This window comes from Triticum dicoccoides, chromosome 7A (assembly GCF_002162155.2).
Source record: "Triticum dicoccoides isolate Atlit2015 ecotype Zavitan chromosome 7A, WEW_v2.0, whole genome shotgun sequence".
In the NCBI taxonomy this organism is placed as follows: Eukaryota; Viridiplantae; Streptophyta; class Magnoliopsida; order Poales; family Poaceae; genus Triticum; species Triticum dicoccoides.
The window spans coordinates 696,259,883-696,266,237 of record NC_041392.1 but is presented as its reverse complement, the minus strand read 5'-3'; positions in this window follow the sequence as shown (position 1 = coordinate 696,266,237).

The window sequence follows — 6,355 nt, the reverse complement described above, 5'->3', positions numbered from 1 at the left end:
GTTTGAGACACAAACTGGGACTAAAGGGCATCGCATCCTTTAGTCCCAGTTCGTGTCTCAAACCGGGACTAAAGGTCTAATCTTTAGTCCTGGTTTGAGACACAAACCGGGACTAAAGGGCATCGCACCCTTTAGTCTCGGTTCGTGTCTCAAACCGGGACTAAAGGGCTCAGGTGAACCGGGACTAAAGCCTTAGCCGCACGAACCGGGACCAATGCTCACATTAGTCCCGGTTCGTGACTGAACTGGGACTAATGTGAATATTGCCCCGTGACCAAAGCCCTGTTTTCTACTAGTGTCTTAGTCTCACAAATCCGAGCGTATCCCTCTTAATCTAGTACTGCTGCTCGAGCGCTTTCAGTGGACACAGAGACAACAAAGACAATCCATTGACTAGACGGCACGCATACTTCAAGCAATGGTCTCCAGTGGTAAAGTGAAGCCTAAGAAAAGGGGAATTTAATTGCTCTCCCTAAGCACCGGAGTACTAGCAATTTCATAGTGAGTGAGGTGAACCAAAATGCACTGGTGTGCATTCCAACTTGCAAGCAAGTTATGGTATCGGCATGCGGAATTATTTACGGGTCGGCGTAAATCCAAAGGCTCTGGGTCTAGTCCACAACAACCAGAACTAGGCACTCGTTACAAGGGCACACTTGGAGAATTATATCAGCCATAGTGTGGACCAAGGTGCAGTGGTGTTAGGGTAGCTAGCTATTAGAATGTCAGAAAATCCAACAGTATTTTGAGCTAGATCTTCATGTAAGGCAGTCGAAAGACATGTGCGCTCTCCGTGGAACTTCATGTTTTGCTAAAATATTTTAGAATCCTCACATGATGCTTGACACATACTACTCGCTCCTACACCAACCCTTTCTAACGGAAAATCACTACGGAAACCAGGCATTGCATCGTCCACAAAAGCGATGTTTGACCGACTGGCAGCAGGCGACAAGACAACGTACGTCGAAACGGCTATTTGTAAAACATACTTTAGGGTGTCTTTTTCCCACGTAAACAGATTCACGCCCTGCAGATTCTCCCACAAGAGCGCTTTTACTCCATAAATTAAGGCATGCAGACCCCTTTTAGCTAAGAGAGGGGGGAAAAAGATGATTGGCAAAGTGGGTCATTAGTCAAATGCAGCACTGTAAAAAGGTGTTTCATTTGGCAGTACCGTGTGGAGCCTTTCCCTTGGTTTTAGAAAGAGCTTGTTTGGTTGCCGCTTTTGTCATGTCTCACATTGGAAGTTATGTCGGGCCACGCATGTCATACAAGCTGTACCCCAGCAAAGAACTGATGATCAAACCTGAGGAGATTGAAAAAATATATATGGACTATGATATTACCTCAATATGCCGAAACAAATTGCTTATATTTCCGTCCAGTGGCCTTTCATGGATGCTTTACAGGATTGAATGAGTGCACATGAACAAACCAAGTATGAAAGCTTGTTTTGAAATGGAACAGAAATTTATCGTACATAATGAAATGGAACAGAAAACTTTAAGCAATTGCATGTAAGATGGAAGACCAGGGACAATGGACGTAAACAAAACAATCTATTACAGCAGGAACAAGCAGAGAAGACAAAATCAGTGCATTTGTAAACCATCTGAAACCTTATAATGAGATCCATCGATATGTTTATTTTGCCTTTCCGCGCTGGGACCAGCAACTGATTGATAGATATACAGTTTGTAAATGGGCCTTAATCATGGACCAGCGCGTGCCTTGTGATGACAAAGAATATATTGTAGATTAAGCAGCCAATAATCTATGCAGTCGGATTAGGTAGAAGAATCTAAGGCAAGGCGTGATGCTGCTTGATATTTGTTAATAAACTGTGCAGTGTGCCATATGCCTACATAATGAAAATGGTCGCTACAGAACCGAAAATTAGTTGGTCAAAGATGTTGCCAACTTGCTGTTGCAGAATAAACGAAGGATATTGTGGATCTGGAGTCAACAAAAGAAAGTGAATGTACAAGGCTATACTGCTATAGGTCATTCTTTTGCCAAATTAAACTATCCAAACTGACAAGGAACCAAAGCCGCTCCTACATAATAATGGTTCTCCTATTTGCAAAGAACCTAGCCCTCCTATATATAAAAAAAAAGCTAGCCCTCCTTTATATTTTAGCAACATTATGGCAATAATTGTGGCGGCTAAGCAGAAAGATTCTGTGACAAAGGGATTGTACTGAGCACCAACAAGTGCTACATGAAAAGAGCACCAAGTAAACCTAAAATATCCCTGTAAAGAAAAAACTAAAATGTCCTCCACAAATTTGAAAAGAATTTTAACAGAGTTTTTTTCTTAAACTGAAGGATTTTCTTTCTGTGCATGCAAAATAATAATATCGATATCTTGTCAACCTAGTATAATGACCTGAATTTAGTTTGACAGATTGTTGTGCCACTGTTCGACCATAGCTTGCTGACTCGGCAAATCGGCATGAGCAGAGTTGGTATAGGAAGTTTATATCATAACTCTATGAGATTTAGGTCACTTTCTAGATGAGATAAAAAGCGCCCAGTTTGCTCCATGACAAAACCTTTTGGTAGGGAGTCAAGGCCTCAGGTGGCTCAATCATATACATATGCAACCTACTTCACTTGCGCAAACAGACGGCTCAATCACCTAACCTAAAACTCAGGAGCCTTTTCCAGTTTCTGATAGGCATATGTGTTTGACTCTGATGTCTGCTTGAAAAGAATCTTCCGGTTCCAAACTTGGGAAATGCTTGTCTGCATCCATCAAAGTATTTAACTAGTTGCTAGAGGACCCATAAGACAGATGCAGAAATGATGATGTTCTAACAAAAAGAACTCAGGAATATCTTGCCGAGAAATTATTTAAGCTTCTTACATTAATTACATTCCATGCTCATGATATTGATTAATTCGGTGCTCACGAGTATGCCTATGTTTCTCTTATCTTTCTTTGAGGTCCCAGTTGGTGTTAGGAAACGACTGGACTTCTATCGGTCGCGTTTCTTTTGGCAGGGCGATGAACTTAAAAGAAAATACCGGCTTGCTAAATGGGACATCATCTGTAGACCGAAAGACCAAGGGGGTCTTGGTATTGAAAATCTTGAAGTTAAGAACAGATGCCTTCTTAGTAAGTGGTTGTGGAAGCTGTCTTCCGGGACTGAGGCCATGTGGGCGCAGATCCTCCACAACAAGTATCTCCAGACTAAAACATTGTCCCAGGTCGAAGTCAGGCCGACTGATTTGCCTTTCTGGAAAGGACTAATGAAAGTCAAACAATCTATGTTCAAAGTGACGAGATTTGTTATTGGAAACGGTACAAGTACACGTTTCTGGGAGGATACTTGGCTTGGTGAATTACCTTTAGCCATTCAATATCCGTCTTTATATCGGATTGCTCAACGACGTGAGGTGTTCGTGGCAACGGTATTCCAATCTGCCCCCCTTAATATTCAGTTTCGACGGTCGCTAGCGGGCAATCGTTGGGAAGAATGGCTCCATCTAGTTAGGAGACTGATGGAGGTTCAACTCTCTCACCAACTCGATACATTGCGCTGGAAGTTGACTAGCTCTGGAGTATTTACAGTTAAATCAATGTATATTGATGTTATTAATTCGAATGCTATTCCAACTTCCAAGTATGTTTGGGCTGTCAAAGTTCCTTTAAAAATTAAAGTGTTTATGTGGTTTGTCCATAAACAAGTTATTTTAACAAAGGACAACTTGATTAAACGCAATTGGACAGGACCTACTAGGTGTAGTTTCTGTGATCGGGATGAGACGATTAAGCATTTATTCTTTGATTGCCCGTTGGCCAAAGTTCTATGGCGGACGGTCTATATTGCTTTTAATATTACTCCACCGACTTCGGTCAATGCTTTATTTGGGACATGGCTTAATGGGGTTGAGCCTGAGTTAGCAAGACATATTCGGGTTGGAGTTTGCGCTTTGTTATGGACTATCTGGAATTGCAGAAATGATTTGATTTTTAACAGAACATCACGGATTCATTTTTTGCAGGTTATTTTCCGAGCTACGGCACTGATCCGTTCGTGGTCGCTACTCACTCCGATGGAGGCCAGGGAGCATTTAGTTACTGGATCTATTCGTTGGGAGATGGTAGCTCGGAATATCTTCAACCGGTTTGGATGACGGTCATGTAATAGGATAGACAATTAGTTTCCCTATCTATTTTTAGCCAGCCGGTTGTGGCATCTTTTTCGGGCTAGTTTGTGTATCTAGTCGTCTGTCGCTCTGTGTGAGCTGCATTTATCCTTTGTTTTTTGTTTGGCTGGAGACTGTGGAACCTTGTTGGCACCTTTTGTTATTTGGTTAATAAGATGGCCGTATGCATCATTCTGATGCAGAGACCGGGGAGATCCCCTTTTCGAAAAAAGAAAAAAAAAGAAAAAAAGAAAAAAAAACATTAATTACATTCCAAAGAAAGGGTAAACTAAATATGAAGCTCCAGAACCATTAGCAATAAGTCTGAAACATCAAACAGGGTAAATCTATTACTGGCTGAAGATTTTAGAGAAAAAAAAGTCTGACCAACACTCAGAAAGTGATGGCTCACCAACAGTTTTAGGGATCATGGAGATGGAAACATGTGGGTTCCCTTCAGTAACTGCATCAGGGTAGAAGAATTAGGAGCATTAATAAACATCGCATTGATGTGCCGAAGTAAAAAAGAAACTGAATATGTATAATATCACCTGTTTCCAAAAACAGAAGGTGAAGGCTCACCTCTTTACAATTTGTGAAGTCATGGAATTGCCCTTATTCAAGTTACCCCGAAGCGTTAATAGGGCAGCAGGCAGCTTTTTTGAAGCAAAATAATCAGTGTGGTTAAGCATAAACATAACCTACAAAAAGTATGTATACATCTGAAGAAGTGTAGACTACAGAGATACCTGTAGGGAATGTATATTGAGAACCTAATTAATGCATTCATACATTGATATTTGAAAAATACGAGATATCGATCAACTGAATCAACCATCACCAAGTCTGAGACATAAGCAGAAGTTGTAAATGAAACAACCATCAACATGTTATATGAAGCCTCTACTTATGTAACAAGCCCTTCTGATTAAAATATAACAATATTTTCTCGTCCACCAGGCACAACAATAGTCACTGCACAAGTTCTACCAGCTAACTGCTTGAATAATATTCTGCTGCTACTGTGATACCTAGGAAAGAAAACACCACAGTAAACTTGACAGTTGATGAAAAGCTCTCAAATGCTCTCTTAAGCATCAAGTAATCAACTGGGGGTAAAGCATGAGTAGGAGCAAGAATCAATAATATAATAACTGAAAACATAAACTCTTTTTGTTACAAAATGAAATCTTATGTTTTTTTCTGTTATTATTATACAGAGGCCTTGCACCCAGCTGAATTAACGAAACATGACAGAGTACAATGCTGAACTAAAAACACAACGAAAGCCAAAAAAAAAAAGACAAGAAAAGATGCTGGAGTTTAGACTCAGCATCAAGACAGAAACTTAGGACATGCAGGACCTAACTGTTTGCATAGTCACATCGAGCTCGCAAAATCCAGCAGCTAAGACAGAAAAAAGCAAGCACCATATACTCTCGGTGCAGGCAGCAAAGCTACTTTTATCCTAACTGTTTTCCATCATGTAGCTCTTTTGAAAACTTCCAAGGCCACCATCTTCAAGAATCTAGAACTGCTCTGTTTTTCGCCTTGTCAGGGACCATCCTGGACCTGGAGCAACTTTTGTTCCTGCAAATCATTTCAGCATTCAATCCACTGGCAAATAGAGTATATGGCAATTGTGGGACCAGAAGGCATCCTATTGTCAAAACAAGTGCCACTACAAGTTCTCCGCACTGTCCACATGATAGCAGCAATGCATATCAAAGCGGAAGTTTTCACGATCGCAGGGAAAATTATCCGTTTATTGTGCACATACACTACAGTTAATGGATGTTAAACTTACACAATCCTGCAGCTAGTACTCTACTTTGATAGGATAAGACAACAAGAATTGTAATGAGGCAGCATAAACCTGTACCTGAAGAGAAACTTTGTGCTAATTTCCCCACACTGAACCTGTTTGACCGAATCAAAGTATTGCACTGACAACAGAGCCAGGAAAATGATAATCCCACAGTAGAGAAGTGCAAACAATTGGCACTCAAAATCAACTAGCATCGTGATGACATGGGCAATCCTGACATATATCATACCCCAGTTTGAATGAGTACAGAAGCATGTAGTTAGCATGGCATTATGTCATGACACATAGCACCAAAATGCTAGTAAATCTGTTATATTTGTGTCGAATATTATGTACGCAAGGGGTTACGTGGACTTGGAGTTGTAATTG